We start from the raw sequence: 18,767 nt of genomic DNA, 5'->3' as shown, positions 1-18,767 counted from the left end.
CAGGTTTGTCTGTTTGTAGTGTATTTTGTTACTTTGTGGCATATTTGGTGGTGTGTTTGTGTGTTTTGGGCACGCACAGATTATTAACTGTGGCTCTCTTTGCAGCATTGAAATGCTCCTGTTACCGGACCTGAGAGTGCGCAGGCAGGAGGCCAGCACCCACCCCAGAGATATGTTTCTCTTTGACTTACATTTGAGTAATTTGGTGCTATGTGCATGTGAACAAGTTTGATCTAATTGTGTATGTGTTAATGTGTGTACTACATTTTGGTGCATTCCCTACTTTCCCGTGTCAATCCTACTCCCCTCTCCTGCCCCTTCTTCCGGTTATCCAGTATGCCAATGCCTGTCCCGACTGCATATCCCTGACCCTCCTTCCCCACCAGGGTCTCAGAGGCCTGTGTGAGTAAGACCTTGCAGGCACCCAGACCACGGTGGGGGTCGTTGTTTCGTGCCACTCCTGTGCCTGTACATGGGAGCTGTGACAGTAGACATCAGTTCGTGGTTCATCATTCTATGTTATGTACCACACATGGTTCAGATCCTGTTGTGACATTGTTTTACTGTGCTTCCTTGGTTGTTAACATCATTGTAGTAGTACTTGGCCTTTGTGGCGTACTGCTACTTCAAGTCATCTACTGGAGGCTGTTCTGGTTTGTTTTACTGCCTGCAGGCTATTTGCTTGGCTTCTGTGTTGTCCTGCTTTGAGTTGTGTTGGATTTTGTGCTTTTGCAAATCTAGGTGGACTCTGAGGGTGCTGGCAACTTTTTACACACAAGGTAGGAGATGGTGACAAAGGGGAAGGGTGATCCTGTGGCCAGGTGGAATTCGAGAATGTGAAATGAATAACCCGGATGCAGTTGTTCAGTGGGTCGTGGTGATTTGTGAGGGAGGGGGGGTGTTTTGTTGTTGATAGTTGCCTTGCCCTGTAGTGTGATGGGCACCCTGAAATTGTAATTGTGGTATCCTATTTACATGATGTGTTCTGCTGATCAATGCCTGTTCATGTGTTGTGTTTACCTTTCAGGTGTGAGGGGATAGTTGTGATTTGACATATTGGGGTATACACATGGTGAATGTTCACATGTGATGTGTAGAGGACACTGATGGTCACTTGATTTCACATGCATATGTTGAGTGCATGTCCCTACTGACCCACACACTCGCACTATGATCCACTACATGTATAAGCACCCTTCCATGTCCATGTGGACTCTTTGTTTGCCTTCTGGTGCCCACTGTGTCCCTGCAGCACATGTTCTATGACCATTTGTGGATCCTGTACAGGCCTAATTTTTTTTTAATGTAGTTTGTCGTTTAGATGTGATGCTCAGGGTGTGCATCACACACAATGTCTGTTCACTGTGCTGTGCGCTGAGCAGTGTTTGCAGGAGGTGGACACGGCACACAGTAGCTGCAGTGTTGATTTTGCAATGCACATTGTGGATGTGGACAGGCATTCATTGTTATGTTTAAAATACAACTTTTGGAATGCATTTGGGTATGACTTATTTTGGGTGGGAGGTTGTTGGTCAGTCATTTCATCTGATTCCATGTCAGGCATAATTGTCTGATGCCCATTTACATTTTTCGCATGGCAATTTGTACCTTATTGGTACTGTGTTGGTGTATGGCTATTGCTTGCCATGTCATGTTGTGGTTTGGGAGGGTTTGAGTGACATACCAGTGATAGTCATGAGTCATGTCCTGTTTTGCAGCAGGTCTGTGTGATTCACACCTTGCATGTGTGTCTTTTGGTCACACAGGATTGCTTGTGTTTAAGTAGCTACAGATGCACACAATGTGGCAATTCCATAGCAACAATCTCAGGGTGGTAAGGTTGTGACAGTTGACTGTCTCTTTGTCATCATCGATTGTCACCTGGTATGTGCCAGGCCTGTGTGCACTCCGCAGGGTTGGGAGTTTAGGTGAAAAATCTGGCCACCAGCTGGATCCGGGCTTCCTCGCCACGTGCCCTATCCCCTCCCATGGGCAGTGCCTGTGGTTGGGGATGTGGGAGCACCACCATGTCCACCGGTACGCCCTGCCGTGTTGCAACATTGTGCAGGACACATGCTGCCACAATGATCCTGCACACTACTGGGGTGCATAGAGTAGCTGCCCGCCAGAGCGGTCAAGGGAGCGGAAGCATGACTTGAGCACTCCGAATGTGCACTCCTCTATGGCCCTGGTTGCAGTATGGGCCGCATTGTATCTTACCTGGGGTGGTGTGGTGGGGTTCTGGATTGGCGTCATCATGTGGTTGCTCAAAGGGTAGGCACTGTCCCCTGGAGAGGTGATAATGGTTGTGATTATTGGGGTTTGTGAATTTGTGTGTGTGTGTGACATGCATGCATGTGCACAGGCATTTGTACTCACCTAGGAGCCATGTGTCGCCATGCTGCCCAGCTTCCAGGGCCCGGCTCAGGGTGGACATTCTGTATATGAAACTGTCATGGGTGGTGCCAGGGTAGTTTGCATAGACAGAGGTGATGATTCCCTTTGCATCGCATACCACCTCTATATTGATGGAATGCCAGTGCACGGTTTCGGTAGATGTGCTCAGTGGCCCTAGGTGGACGTAGGGCCACATGGGTGCAATCTATGGCACCAAGCACTTTGGGGAAGTGTGCCACCCTGTAAAAGTCCTGGACAACGGCCTGCCTTTCTGCAGGTGTTCTGGGCATGTATATGTGCCTGCGGACTGAGGGGCGCGCTGTCATGATTGCCAATACCTGGTGTAGGCAGCGTGACTGCGTGGTCTGTGAGACCCCCCCACTATGGCAGTAGTCCGCTGAAAAGACTCAGTCGCCAAAGAATGCAGGACATTGAGCTCCTTCTCCAAGGGCTCAATGCTTGGGATGTTAGGTCATCTTCCCACTCCCTGAACAGGTCTGGTATGATATGGGGTGGAAACCTATACCTGCCATAGACCTGGTCATCAGGCATCCCAAAAAGGCTTGTCCGTGGTGAAAAAATGCGTGCCCTGGCTATTCTCCTCCTCCTGCGGTGTCCCACGATCAGTGCTGCGACAAATTGGGCATTCATCGTAGTTGTATATACGTGTTTGTTGTTTGCGTGCACCTTTATGCTGTGTGCGGGGACACTTCCGCCTGCCTTCGTGTGGCGGACGCGTTGACACCTGTGCGCGTCTTTTGCCATGCGCGTGTTTCCCGTATTCGAATCCATGAATACGGGTTGTTCGCGTGCGTGTGGGCATTCCGTGTAGTTCCCTGCAGTACTTCCCCAGTTACACCTTCTTTTTCACGCGTTATTCCCCATTCCGTGTGTTACGCCCACTGTTACGCCCACTTTTGTTGTGTGCGCTGCGCTATGTGCACTTTCGCTGTGCGCTTTGCGCACGCTGTTTGGAGACGTGTGTGCCAACATGTGCCATGCACGAATTTGGCGCACAACCAGTGGGAAAGTAGCACAGCGCCTTCCTTAAATCGCACGCGTGCACATGTGTTTGCTTTCTCCCACTTGCGCCTCCTTGCGCCTGCTTGCGCTGGGATTTTCGGCGCACGTTTGTTCCATGAATCGGCCCCTACGAGTTGTAAGCTACAGACTTTTATACCAGAATTGTCTTACGGGGTGGCCCCTCAGCACTCTTCATGATCGACTTTCAAACTTCATGTCTTAATTGATCGACTGTATAAATATGTACCCACAGTCAATGCAGTGGTGCTTCCCTCATGCAGTGAAATGCAGCTGTGCTCCCCATGCAGTGAAATGCAGCGGTGCCCCCTTCATGCAGTGAAATGCTGCGGTGCTCCCCATGCAGTGAAATGCAGCTGTGCTCCCCCATGCAGTGAAATGCAGCGGTGCTCCCCTCATGCAGTGAAATGCAGCGGTGCCCCCCTCATGCAGTGAAATGCAGCTGTGCTCCCCCATACAGTGAAATGCAGCAGTGCCTCCCTCATGCAGTGAAATGCTGTGGTGCTCCCCCATGCAGTGAAATGCAGCTGTGCTCCCCCATGCAGTGAAATGCAACAGTGCTCCACCATGCAGTGAAATGCAGCTGTGCTCCCCCAAACAGTGAAATGCAGTGGTTCCCCCCTCATGCAGTGAAATGCCGCGGTGCTACCCTCATGCAGTGAAATGCAGCTGTGCTCCCCCATGCAGTGAAATGCCTCGGTGCTCCCCTCATGCAGTGAAATACACCTGTGCTCCCACATGCAGTGAAATGCAGCTGTGCTCCCCTATGCAGTGAAATGAAGTAGTTCCCCCTCATGCAGTGAAACGCAGCGCCAGCTTCAGCCTTCTGTTAAAATGTGAAATCAAAGAAAAGGGTCAATTTCACATTTCCCTTCAGGTGGGTCTCCGCAGCGCCCTGAATATCATCCTGGGCTTTTTGCGCTATACAAACAAATATGGGATCAAACCTTCAATTCAAACTGCATGGACATTGTTTCTTAATGCAAACTTTTCCCACACTGTTCTCTATGGAAATCCGGTGAACTGACGAATCTCTGCACTCTTTTTAGCATACGATGTTATGACGAATTCTAGCGGCAATTTATGGTACCCTTAAACAATACAGCTGTTCCTAGAAAGTATTTTATTGTTATTTAGCCCGTGCAGCTCCGAGACGGAATTACAAACTATGTACACCAGTTCAAAATCAAGTAGCAGTGCTGCAAACACTGCCCTAGTGCTGTAAACATATTCCTACAATGCATTTCGGCAATATTTGCCCAGTCCTAGCACCGGTGTGAAATGTGCCCTGGTGCCATAATCTATACAAAGATTACCGCGTTTCTCAATGGGGTTTTCCGGTTTCGCACATTTGTAAAGCAGGCCCTTTGTTTTTGTTTTTTGTTGTTTTGTTACTGTAAGGCACATTTTGCCGCTAGCACTAAGTGAAAATGTGGCGGTCATCAAAAATAAAAAAAATAACCCAGAGAGATCTGGTTTACAAAAGCGGGTTTCAGTGGGAAACCGCCATTGAAAAACGGGTGTGTAAATCAGGCTCATCATCTTTCTATAGATGTTTGCACCGATGCAAAGTTCCTGAAACATGGCCCAAGGTTTGTGGGCTGTGACTATTAGGCCATCTAAATGCATTTCGCTCGAATCGGTCCAAGTTTACTTAAATACATGCAGGGCGACACTGATGAGGAATGTTCATGGATAATACGCTTAGAGATAGCGAAACCACCTGGAGGTAATGAGAGCACAGCCGCTAATTTCATCAGCGTTGGTTAACACAGTGCATAGTGTTGAATCCTCATGAGTCCCCATGTCCTTCCATCACGATAAAAAGATAACCAGGATTTACCAGAGGTGGAACCTGGCTGCACCCCATCCTGACTTCAGGGAGCTTCCAGCAGACTGCAGGATGCTCACGCCTCTTTCCCCCTCCCTTCTCTTTAGCTGACATCACAACCCTGACCTCAAAGTGGCCATACTTGCTGGTGCCAGAAGGATGTGATCTAATGAGGGGACGCTCCAAACAATCTGGTGTCTCTGCCCTCTGACTCCTTCTGGGCGCTGCTGAGTAACTGTGGCAGAGACAGCTTTTCAAGTGCCAAGCGGTGGGTAATATTTCCACTTCTTGATTGAGTGCATGAGTAATTAGGGCGGTGTTCTTATTGCTTGGCCGCTTCTCAACAGGTTCTTCAATGGGAAATATACACTGAACTCTGACGTGTGTAAAAGGTGGACACAGCTCTATCCCATTTGCATGTTTCAAAACTAGAAGCCACCGCCACGATGGTTAGACCTGTTTTAGACTACGCAATCCCCGCAATAGATGCAATGCTGAAAAATCATATTCTCCATTTTCCCAAGTGAAGTGTGGGCAGTGTGCACCATGCCAGAGGGGTCTTCTGGGGCAGAGTGTGGCTTCTTCTTGGAACAGGTTCAGGGACATTGTAGCGGCCATCGTAAGTAGTAAAAGGACAAAGTCAGGCGAGATGGAACCTGCCATACTCTGTGTCTGGTGGCCCCGGCAGTCTTCTACCTGATGTGCAATGTTATGATTTACGTCTCCACCAAGCGCTCGTGCAGTGTCAGGTGTTCGTGACAAGCACACCATGGGGCTCATTATGAGGTGGGCGGTAAGGGGTTAACGGTGCCTGTAAAGGTGCCGGAGCCGTTAACCCCCTACCGCCCTATTATGAGGTCTCCTCGCGGGACCCGCTAAGGCCGCCTGGTTTTACCAGGCGGCCTTAGCGGGTCCCGCGAGCAGGCCAGCATGCTAACAACAGGCCCTTATTAACGGGCCCGTTGTTAGCATCATTCCCATTCCCATTGAGCCCTACTGGGCTGCACAGGGTCCATAGGGCTAAAAGCAGCATGGCTACCTCCTAACCCGTAATGACTCCCAGTGTGTTTTGTCTGAATAAAACGGGCTCATGGCTTCCCGTGTTCCAGTGTTCCCCCGCCAATAAAGGCTCCTGCATCTGACTTCATGAGCCACATAACAATGATGACAAAGGTGGGTGTAAAGACTGGAGGGCGGTGTCTGTACTCCTGCTCTCTATATGGCAGAGGAGAGGCACAGAGAACCCCAGCCAAGATTCTTTATTATTGGTAATGTAGTCGAGCAATCATGGCCTAGCTTATCACGAGGTGATGCGGGCTGGTTCTTAAGTACAGTGTAGTCCCCAAGCACCCACAAAGGAATGTCTGCACACTGTATTAGTTAAGACACAGGGCCTCATTAGAAGGTTGGAGGTAACCATGCTGCTTTTAGCGGCATGATTGCCTCCATACCGCAATCCGGGCCCGGGTTTCTCGAATGAGGAATTACCGGGCCATCGCAACCTTGGCGGACCCGGTAATTCCCCATCCGAGGAACCCGGACCCGGTCCATCCCCATTCCCATTCGAGCCCCCATAGGGCTCAATGGGAATGGGGATGGAGCTAACAACGGGCCCGTTAATGACGGGCCCGTTGTTAGCTCCCTGGTCCCCTCGTGGGACCCAGTAAGGATGCCTGGTTTTTCCAGGCGCCCATTGCGGGTCCCGCGAGGAGACCTCGTAATAGGGCGGAACGGCTTTACCGGCACCGGCACCTTTACCGGTGCCGGTAAACCCATTCCACCAACCTTATAGTGAGGCCCACAGTCTTTATATAATTAAGGTTCAAGGTTATATACACAATCCCAATAACTCATTTTGTGCTCAGTTAATCTACAATGGCAAATCTATACACAGTTCTACGTGGTACCACAATTATTATCAGATTTCATTAAAGTGCATCAACTGTACTTTGGTCAAATGTCACACAATCAATTAATAAAGGGAATCAACAATAGACATAGGAGGAAAGAAATTGGCTAGAACAATAGGCAGAATACTGGCCCCGTTTACCTAGACATAGTTCTGTGTGAGGATCACCCCACCCGGGCAACCTGTAAATAAAGATAGAAAACAAGCCCAGTCCATATATTGTTCAATATGAGTCTTATTTCCTTCTAAAATAGTTCTACCACCCCAGAAGTACCTGGAATAATAGTTTCAACATCAGGTCGTTGAAGGATCTTTCTTGAGCGGCTCCCTTTAAGGCAGGAGCCACGGATCATCGAGATCCCTTGAAGAAATGGTGTACAAAGGCATCAAGGCAGTGGCTACGGTCCTGGCGATGCTCGTTGACGATCGGTCGTGAACGTCCTGCAAAGATGAGGCGTGTGGGGCGTTGATAGTTCGTTACCGCAAAGAGTCTGTGAAGAACTTTGGCCCAGCAAGGCCGTCGAGTTGTCGGCATCTCTGCGGTTTTCGGGTGGCAGGAAGCAAACGGTGGATGCTCCTACACAGGGTTGTACCCTCCCCCATGGGTGCCATAAGGGTATCCCAAGGGTCTGTACACCAAACCAAAAATAGGAAGAGCTGCACTGCCAGGAGTCCCACATGGACTCCTGGGCAGAAAACAATACAGAACACATATGAAAAAGGACTACAGGACAAGGACAGGGAGGCCCTGTCCCTCCAATGCATTTCCAGCATCACAGTGGGATAACCCGTGTGCTGCCCGGCCATGCCGGAACACATGATGGAGAGAGCCCACCATGTGGCGCTCGCTGTTCTGATCTTATCTGACAACTGCCTGCACTACCGACGAGGTCCCGTGAGCTGTGGGTGCCTGCCACTGGAGTTCCCCATGAGGGCTGTTTGGAGAGACATGCACTCGCCTGGGCTTTTTTGAAATTTTATATGAATTGGAATGATGGTACATCAACTTATGGAAAATGTGTGGAGCTAAAACGCACACATTTTCCTATGCTCACCACATGACAGACACATATACCTATGTACTCTGGGTGGGCACAGCCTACACGTGCTGTCTCCCCTTGTCACATTTAGTTGGAATGTGACAGCCAGGAGTACTCAAGGCAGCTCTAAAAGGGGAGGGCAAAACCTTGCTCCTGCCATGACCAGCCAGATTAAGTAACAAAGGCTCCATGGATCCGCCCTATCCTTTGTTGGCCCTGGTGGTGGCAGCTATGCATACCAATGAGAGTTAATTCATGCAGGCCCACAAGAGGCATGGTCGCATGGCTAACAAAAGCCAGGTTCACCCCAAAACCTTTGACATGCATCTGTGTCAACCTGAAGCCAGCTTCTGCCTCTTGGTATGAAGGGCAGTGAAATGTCATGTCTGGGACAGCTATTTACAGTAGTCATCCCTACGGGTGACCCCATTTAGAAGGTACAAGTATGTGGTCTGGTGGTGACCAAAAGTCTGGGCTGGCTGCAGTTTCAAGGGAGACCTTCCGCTTTAATCAGGAACCACAGAGAGCTTTGATCCACAACAGACAGGAAGATTGGTGGGACTACGTAGTACATGTTTTCACCCCTTTACCTTTCCTGTTGCAAAGCCCTTTGGTTATGACCTCACGCATACAGAAGATTGTTGGTGGGGCCCATTTGGCTTTAAAAGAGGGTCAAGCCTCCTTTTGGCAGATTCTTTGAAGACTTTGCAAGTAGTAGCAAGGAGAACTCATTGGGAGCCTGGCTGAAGGTAGAGTCTGCCTTAAATCTTCCGCCAGTAAAGAAAGACAAGTAACTAGAAGAGGGAAGCAAGATCCCTCCCCTAAACATCACCCAGGGAACAGAAGGAGATACTGAATACAAAGGACCCTACATTCAGCTCCAGAACCAGTACCCAGCCAGCATACAGTGTGCCCTACAAGGCTCTGCAGCAAGCTTCCTTGGTGGAAAGTGCCAGAGATGCTCTGACCAAACTAAGGACAAGGCCATTGCCTGCAACACTCTCCTCAGCTTTGGGCTATCTGCCTTAAAGGAGAGATACAAACCCAATGAAGAAGCTAGGAGTAGTGCATCGACAAGAATCAACCAGCGTCCGCCTCATAGGACATTTGTCACACCGCAGTCGCTCACGCCATACGAGACGCCTCAACTAGTACTTTAGACCCACCGAACTGCACTGAGACAACAAATCCTGACCCTGAGCCGCCGTGTAGGCTAGCCTGCAGCCATCCGTTCAGTCTCTATCGCCGAACTGCCTGCCGCCTGATACCTGCAGCTGTCTCCCATCTTGAACTCTGTCGCAGAAGCTGCAGAGCGCCCTGAAACTGACTCTTCACTTTTGAGCACCAAGAACTTCTCCAAGCACAAGGTACACTGTGGTTCTGCCCCTGTGGTCCTTCTTCAAACCAAAGGCCCCTAGTGATATTTGCTCCCTTTGTGCTGAATCTAAGTATCCTTGAACTATTGTGATTAATTACTTTACTTTAATTACTTTACGACTACCCTCCTGTCAGTATTGGAGCGCATAGAAATATGCGACATACATGGAATGATTTACAGTGCATAGAACGGATGAGTGCGTTGAGCGGATCAGTGTGTTGAGCGGATGAGTGCATACAGCGGATGAGTGCGTAGAGATGACTAGCGCCTAGTACGGATGAGCGCGTAATGCGGTTGAGTATGAAGAGTGGGTGAGTGTGTAGAGTGGTTGAGTGCGTAGAGTGGTTGAGTGCATAGAGTGGATGTGTGCATAAAGTGGATGTGTGCGCAGAGTGGATGTGTGCGTAGAGCAGATGAGGGCATAGAGCGGATGTGTGCGTAAAGCGGATGTGTGTGTAGAGCGGATGAATGTTAGTCCAGATGAGCGCGTAATGCAGATAATTAACGTGCTCAATGTAAAGTGCAAGGAAGCATAGAAATATGCGATGTACATGGAATGATTTACAGTGCATAGAACGGATGAGTGCGTAGAGCGGATGAGTGCGTAGAGCGGATAAGTGCGTAGAGGGGATGAGTGCGTATAGCTGACTAGCGCCTAGGGCGGATGAGTGCGTAATGCGGTTGAGTATGAAGAGTGCGTAGAGTTGTTGAGTGCGTAGAGTGGTTGAGTGCGTAGAGTGATTGAGTGCGTAGAATGGTTCAGTGCATAGAGTGGCTGTGTGCGTAGAGTGGCTGTGTGCATAGAGTGGATGTGTGCGTAGAGTGGATGTGTGCGTAGAGTGGATGTGTGCATAGAGCAGATGAGGGCATAGAGCTGATGTGTGCGTAAAGCGGATGTGTGCGTAGAGCAGATGGATGTTAGTCCAGATGAGCGCGTAATGCGGATTAATAATGGGCACAATGTAAAGTGCATAGAACAAATTGGAGCACATAGAAATATGCGACATACATGGAATGATCTACTATGCATAGAACGTTTTGAATGAACATGTAAACCATCATATCAGACTTACTCTCTTCTTTTACACCACCATCCAACTAGAACACAGAGATACTATGACACCAATCGGTATAGCTGTTCTCATACCAACATCCACCTCATACTTCCCATCACTCTAACTAAAACACTGATGGTTACACCCTCCAGCCAGGCGTTCTCCTCAGGCCTAACGCAGCCAGAATCGGTCTGGATAAAACCTGCCAGAATGAACACATACTCCTTATCTCTCAACCACCACACCTATCGTTAAGAAGCAGCTACCTCACGAATACCACACCAGCTGCACACATATACGGTGCTCACACGCACCTTAGACTCTCTCTACTCTCTCTACTGACTCGAACTTCGGTTTCCAAGGACGTTCAACCTACCGGCGCCTTGAGACTATACTAATGGTACATAAGGTGCTATATAAATGCAAAGTAACATAACATAACATAACATAACATAACATAACATAACTTGTGTATGTGACTACTGTTGCGCCCTACTGCTCCCAAATGGAACAAATTGTAATGTAGGTGTTTTGTGCTCTGTCTCATTTTGTATCACTTCCTTGTTTCAACATTATACCCTTGGCATGGGATGTGATGTTATGATTTAAGGACCCACCCAGGGCTCGTGCAGTGTTACGTGTTGGTGACACGTGGCAGTCCATGTGTTTTGTCTGAACCCGCATCCCATCACTGGAAGACCCTGGAAGTCCCATCACTGGAAGACCCTGTGAAACCAGCCATACTGTTACAAGTCCATACAAATATTGAAGAATCCAAAACCCACGACTACATACTCAATCCGAGAAAGATGGAGTAATGAGGCTCAAGCGTCAGTATCCAAAAATCACAGCTGATGGATAAAATCTATCAGCAAGAAGAAGAAAAACGAGGGCCAGTTATCCCCGCAACTCAAGGCTCCTGCATCTGACTTCATGCGCGCATGCAGGTAGGGGTCACGGCCCTACCCGGCCCCCATAAAATGCATTAAGAGGCGCCCAGACTTAGCTCACAGTATGGTTCTCAAGTCGGTCAGTACACAAAGTTGAATGAGTTCAGAAAATTTAAGAAAAAACATAAAATAACAGCACAGTCTATTTCTAGTTGTACAGTGCATAGACAGCACAAAAGGTTTTTTTTGGTGCTATGTTCCGATGAGTTCGGAGTCCAGGAGCCCAGGTGAAATGGAGGTGGACCAGTAGTAGATCAAGAGTGGTCTTCAGAAGTATCTCCTGAGTACAGTTGGACCTCACCAGCCTCGCGTAAACAGAAAGAGTTGCTAGAGAGCTCCACCGTGGTCTGGCCTTGAGTTCTTTGTGCGGTTTTGCTAGCACAGTAAGCAGCAAGTTCCATAGCATACACGTCTGCTGATCAATTGCTATTTGTTCACCACAATTATTCACAGTCAATTGTCCAGTTGATGAACCGCACATCCAATTCTTAAGCATGCATTTTACCTGGCATATGAGTCAAACACTCAACTTTCTAGATCACGGCCACTTTTTAATTTTGTCTATTAGGTGGTGCTTTAGTGCCACCCATAAGCAAAAACTATTGCATTAGAGTACAGCCAGGGGGAAGTGGAATATGAGGAGAGATGCAAAGTGTGAAGGTGTTCTTTGGTTATTTTCTCACGCATTGTCTGCCCATGGCCATGTTAAACCCTGTGGACATCTCCAGCCAGTTTCTGCCCTCCTTCCCCAAAACACCTCCTTATGGGAACTTTTTGGGCTTGCTTTAATCAAGCCTTACCATCAAATGTTGAGCTCGAAGTGCTGGTTGGTATTTTGTCAAAGCCGTCTTCTGAGTGTTAATGACTTAAATGGAATAATAGTTGCACGAATGGTGTAATACAAATGTCTCAACCAGGTCTGCCTTTGAGCACTCCATTTATAAGCACTATGTGTGCCCTTCACTGAAGTCCTGTTAAAAACAAGCATTGGCAAAGCAAATCGTTTTGGGTTATGTATACTAGGCATGTGCAAGGCACTGCCATTATAAGCCCAGGTATTAGCACCATTTTGCAGCTGCTACCATCAGTGGTCAGTTATTACCACTATGAAAACGCCTTTCCCATGCCCAAGTAAAAGCCCAAACTGTTGGCATTGCCAGTGCTTGTTTAACTTTGACTTTTGATTCAAAATCTCATGTTGGTTCAGTATTGCTTGATCTATTAGTGTCAGCCCATTGAAACAGAGGATTGAGGCATTATACGTGAACTTACTAGCAGCACTGCACACTCAGATGGTCGTTCTGTCTCTGTAGCCTGCTCTACCAATAGGATTCAAGCCCTGAGGTTCACGCCGGTTTGCATATTTATTTATTTATTGATTGATTTATATTGCGCCGAAAGCCCGCAGGCGTCGGGGCGCAAACATACATACACAGTTACTACTTCCTAACTATTCTCTGTTCAACAATCTGTGAAGGTTTAGGGGACTTCTTACCCTTTCTTTTTTTGTATTTAAAGATGTATCCAGAATAGAGATAATCCTTAGCTTTGTTTTAAAATGATACACCGGAAATGTGCTTACCTGATGAAGAGGGATATGCTTGGTTCTTCGGCCGAGTGCTTAGATGCCTGAGCAATTTGCCATGAGCGCTATAGAAATCACCAATAATAATAATAATATCAATAAGAATAATAATAATAATAATAATAGTAGGTCAGTCTCTGCTTCACACTAGTGACGCGCCATTGTAGAAACGCGGCTCAGTGTCAGTGGCACCGCTAGTGGGGGGCCGGGCCCCAACTCTGAAATCCTGGGCCCGCCCTGGTGCCCCCCCACCTCAGTTGGGCTACTTTCTCTGCACTGTCTGCAGTGCTGTGTCCGCCAGCACAACACACACACATGGCCGCAATCAATGCTGCCGCACAGCAATGAAGAGCTGTTAAGTCACCCTGCAGCCAAGAGCAGCCCCTCCAATCAGAATGCAGCGCCCGAAACCGCTAAAGATGGGTCACTCAGTGGAGTAACTTTGCTTAAAAAGTTGGGGGGGACATGACATCTGAAGAAAAGGTGCCCCAGCCAAATGATTGGGGACAAAATGGTGTGCCATGAAAGTTGGGGGGGACAAACACCCCTGTCCCCACCTTAAATTACGGCCATGGAGTCACTAGTGACTTAATGGTTTAGTGCCTACATTCTCATGGGAAGGGTGGTGCACAAAAGGGGTGTGGTAGTTGGTGTGCACAAAGGATTCTCTGCATGAGTGTTTCTGACTTCACACATTGCCCTTTTATAGGTACCCTCCCCCCAACGTTTGTCTGTAGCCCACCTTCTTTTGTCTGTGGCTCCCTCTGTGCCTCTCCTAAATTTGATTCCTGACGACGCCACTGCTCCGTGTTAAACTTAGGGAACTTGGCCATTTCTATTGGCGCCTTTGAACAATGTGCTTCTCCCTTTCTTTGACATGAAGCAGCTTTTTATGGCGAGCTTTCCATGGGTGATGAAACTAAAGCTCACCACTCTGTTGCACAGCTATTGATCTACCGTTCGATCGTGATGTTGCTACACTTGTGTGTGGGATGTTTTTACCCATGCATCCAAGCCCTACCATAAAACTGTGCATTACTGGCATTGAAAACATCATGATGGCCACAACTCCCCAAAGAGTGCACAGGGAAAATATGAAGAATAGGCTGCCACCCATTTTTGCCTATGTTGTGAGCACAGGAGGGCAGTGCCTAAAACCACCATTGGGCTACACACACAGTAGCCTGAAACCATTGGGAATGGCAATGCTGATTGCCAAAAGCAACCCAGAACTGTGGGGAATTCATTTTCTTAATGTCAAAAATGGATGCAATACTGGTGCTCACCACTATCAGAAAGCCGGCGTTTTAAAACCACCAGACTTTTGTGTAAAACTGAACAAATGAACCCAAACCAGGCCAAGGAAAGACTTGCTAAGAGGTGGATACAATGTAAAACAATATTCTGAAATGACTTGAAGGAAGTAATTATTTAATGTATATATAAAAAAATATCTGGGGATGTCAGCAGCTTAAGTGAATTTGGGTTTAAAGCCACTAAAATCGAAATGTTTAGAATAAATGAGTGACCTACTTGTGAGTGTCACATAGGTTGCAATTGTAAAATGTCATAGTTTTGAACTTAGAATCAGCATTCTAGCTGCATGTGCAAAAATTGTAAGTTGGATTTGAATGTAGAAAACTGGGAACTAAAGTGACATTTAGCTGAATTCTGCCTGACAACTACCCCCGAAAGGAGTTGAACTGGCTCAACACCTCTTCCCAGGCCTGGCTGCATCCTGCTGCCCCCACCAAAAGGAGGTGACACCTCTCTGATTGAATTAGGGGAGTGGTACCTGGGGACTACAGGAAGCTAAACAAAGCACTGTCACTGACTCAGGCAAATGTTATATTGGGGGGGTCGTAAAATGGCTTCCTCTTGGGAGAAACTGGGAGGGGCAGTGCCTTTGAGAAGCAAACTGAGCTTGGGGGAAGTGGATAAACCAGAAATTCCACCATGTGCTTTGGAAAACCACACCCCTTTGGGGCCAGAGCATGTTTTTAAAAAGATGGATAATTCACAGTGCGGACTTGTCAAAGTTATATAAATAACATAATCATTGTTGTGATTTTTCTGTGCACATTTTAAGAGGTGTTAGGACCCTGTGGTATGTTCTTGGGGATAGTAGCGGAAAAAAAGGTTGTTACTCCAAATGTATGCATGTTAAAAATCTGACACTTTATCATCTGAAACCCATATCCCTGGTGCACATTTGTGTAAAATCTGGAAAGGTTTAGAGGTCATTATCTGGATGAAAAGGGGAGAATTATGTCATAAGTCGACACAACATCGTACAAAGACAGGGATCGGATGGTTTGGTGCTACAGAAAATATGTTAACTGGACCTATAATATTAGAAAAATGGTACATAGATAAATATGTATTTGGGTCAAGAATAGATTTGTGTGCAATTTGACAAGGGGAGGTTCCTCTGACCATAGAACTTACAGCATCACTCTAACACTCCATTTCTTCCCCCCAATCAAGGGAGTGAGGAAAGCTTGGCCAATGATAAGTGAGAGGGGAAGGCTTAGCTAGGCCCAGGCACACACCCATTTTCAAAACACATAAAAGGAACATTGAAACCCAGGTAGGGACATTCACTTTCCACTTTCTTGCGGGATGCTTTGCCGGGAGACTTCAGACTTCACATCCAGAGATCCAGTCTTCAAATCCATCAATCTCCAGAGACCAGAAATTAACTCCAGAATTTGTAGCAGAGAGGCCTGAATCCACAAGCTGAATCCTCTTCAGCAGGCCGCAAAACCAACCAAACTATTCAACAGCCGGGCGAGCTGCTTGAATTCTTTGCCAAGAACTTTCGCAAGAACCTGTAGCAGTATCCAGAAAGCAGTGCTGTATCCGGAACCAGAGAGAACCAGAGACCAGATCGCTGGGAAGAACTGCTAGCAGAAGTCCAGCCAATCCTGACCCGATCGGTGACAAAGCCGCATTCCTGTCCAAAATCTAGTGTGAGTACCCAGCTAGCACTGTGCCAAAACCAATCTCTTAGTTTAAAATAATCTAATCCAAACTATTTTAGCCTATTAGAACTGCCTCCTAGAATCGTGTCATTCTGTCATTTTTAAAACTGAAAATTGTCATCTGTCATTCTGAGCTTTAAAATTCCAAATCCGAAAAACTACCTTTACTAAATTGGCTGTATCTCCGGAACCGTTTGTGCTAGTTTTTTGTGCGAGTTTTAACTGTCATCTCAAAGCTAAGATTCTAAGCTTTCCAACGAGCCTAGAACCGACTTCCTACTCCTTATGGTGCCTCCGTAATTGTGCTCGACGCACGCGACTAAATTTGCTGCGATTTCACATTTTGCTTAATTTCAGCCACGTGTAAAAATATTTGTCCTTGCTTTCCTTGCTGAAATTCGTGTGCAACCTGACAATCATTCATAGAGCATTGCTAAAGTGATCCTGAATTAATTTAAGTATCTCTCACTCACCCTGAACCTCCTATAGGGAATTAAAAGCCTTTTTAGCATATTTTTCACTTAATTGTAACCACATCAAAGTATCTTGCCTGTGTTTAAAACTCCTACCTGTTTTCATCTAAGCTTGCTAGGTGGGCACTGAATTATATTTGATTGCATTCCTGAGAACTGTGTGCTTTCCTCCCCTCTCTTTACCTTGCATAAAGGGAGGGGGGGGGGTGAATTGTCAAAGAAAAGTGATTACATTGTCTTTTGTTGAAGTCATATCAAGTTTATTTTCTGTACCGCATTTTCATTCATCATTGCATTGTCTTTGAAGGCATAAAAGCATTCCCAGCTACTTCATCCTCTCTATATCACTTCTAAGCCATCAAAACTAGTGTACCACTGTAACATTATCCATTGTTGATCACTATCATCCTCACAAGTGTGCTTTCAAATATTAATTTACTATAAAAGTGTGATAGATATTTATTGTTTAATTTTCAAATAAACCTTTTAAATTTGCAAAACAAACCTACTTCTTGGCTCAGCGGGGTCAGGGGGATTCTGAGGGAGGGGTATTATATAAGGGTTGTCATCCAGAGTAAACGAACAGGACATAAAAATACATCAATAAGGGCTTCCATCAGCATCCCAGACTAGGCATTGACTTAGCTTTAGTGTTGAATTGAAGTCGCTTACATGTGATTGCTTGCAAGGTAGTAGAAATTGACCAAGAAATGGAACATCAATAGAAGTGGCGCATAGAATATAAGGAAAGATCTTAAAATGTCAACATACAAAAATCAAGCACTCTATTTTACTGTGTCATCGGATAACTAAGGGGGGAGGGTAGCAAAAGCAAGATAAGTCTTTGATATGCAAAATGAAGCTCCTGGACACTAGAAAAAGACCATCTATATTGCAAGCAGCTGTGGAACACTTTGCCTATCGCGCTTCGCTCCACGGCTGTTCATCTGCAATTCAGAAGGGCTTTAAAAACGTTGCTCTTCTGATTTCTTTGTTTGATCGCAGTTTCTGCTCAGTCATTAGCGCCAGGTTACCTTTTTGGTGTCAGTTGCGCTGTACTATGATACAAAAAAGGATAACATAACATAACAAAAAACATGATACCTTGGAAATGACAAACTGTTGGTCTGGTGTGATAGCCCAGCAGGCTGTTCAGAACACAGGCTGAATCCACTGGTATACGCCCACTGTTCCGCAATCCCCAGCACTTTCCCTGCATCACGCATGCAGCATCGGCACAGCCATCAGCAAGTGTGATCTGCACACACGTGGGCTAAAGGCTTGATTAACTTAAAAAAATAAAATGTGAATGTCGACCTGTGGTACCACATTTGTTTCCGGGTGAAATTTGTTGTGCTAGATTTGATCCGTCATACGTGAGGAAATAATGTAAGTTTTCTGCTCTCCAGCATCTAATAACACTTGCGTGCAGGTGCGTTATATCATAGCACATCATATCATATCATCTGCGCCTCGTGGTGGCTAAGGTGGCAGATGGAGAAAGTTGCCCCATTATGAACCACTGGCGTACCCTCACCTTGAAACCTTGGATTCCACTTGAATGCTCACTTCATGTCAAAATTCACAATATGCAGTTCCTCCTCCTATCAACAGCACAGTGCTAGAATGCTGCTCAGTGGCCAAGTCTTCAAACTGAGCAACTCCAACTGCATATATACGACACACTTCTTTGTGATGGCTAAGCATTTTTATCAGTGCCAGATAGTCACCCTATGGGCTTACCCTCCTCCAACAGAAGGAAAGAATTCTCAAACAGTTGATACCTCGCAAACAAAGCATATTTTAACTGCAATATTTAACTCATTGCACAGCGAGTAGAGCACCCTGTGCAGAGCCTGACGACTCAGGTCCGAATCTTAGCAGGGCCAAATTCAGCCTTTCACCCTTCTGCGGTTGATAAATGTGCACCACACACTGTGGATAATAATAAGCAGTGCTCAGATGCCTGAGGGTTCGTAGCGCTATATAAATGAAAATGATTATTATTAAAAATACTAAATTAGTGCAAACAGCACAAAGAGTAAATTGCTTCAGAAGATACACTTCCTGTGAAGCTCTTACAATAAGATAAAATACGGATCAATCCTCCCCATAGAATAGAAT

Source organism: Ambystoma mexicanum, chromosome 6q (genome assembly GCF_040938575.1).
Source record: "Ambystoma mexicanum isolate Mex_15411 chromosome 6q, UKY_AmexF1_1, whole genome shotgun sequence".
NCBI lineage: Eukaryota > Metazoa > Chordata > Amphibia > Caudata > Ambystomatidae > Ambystoma > Ambystoma mexicanum.
Note: the sequence above shows the minus strand (reverse complement) of the source record.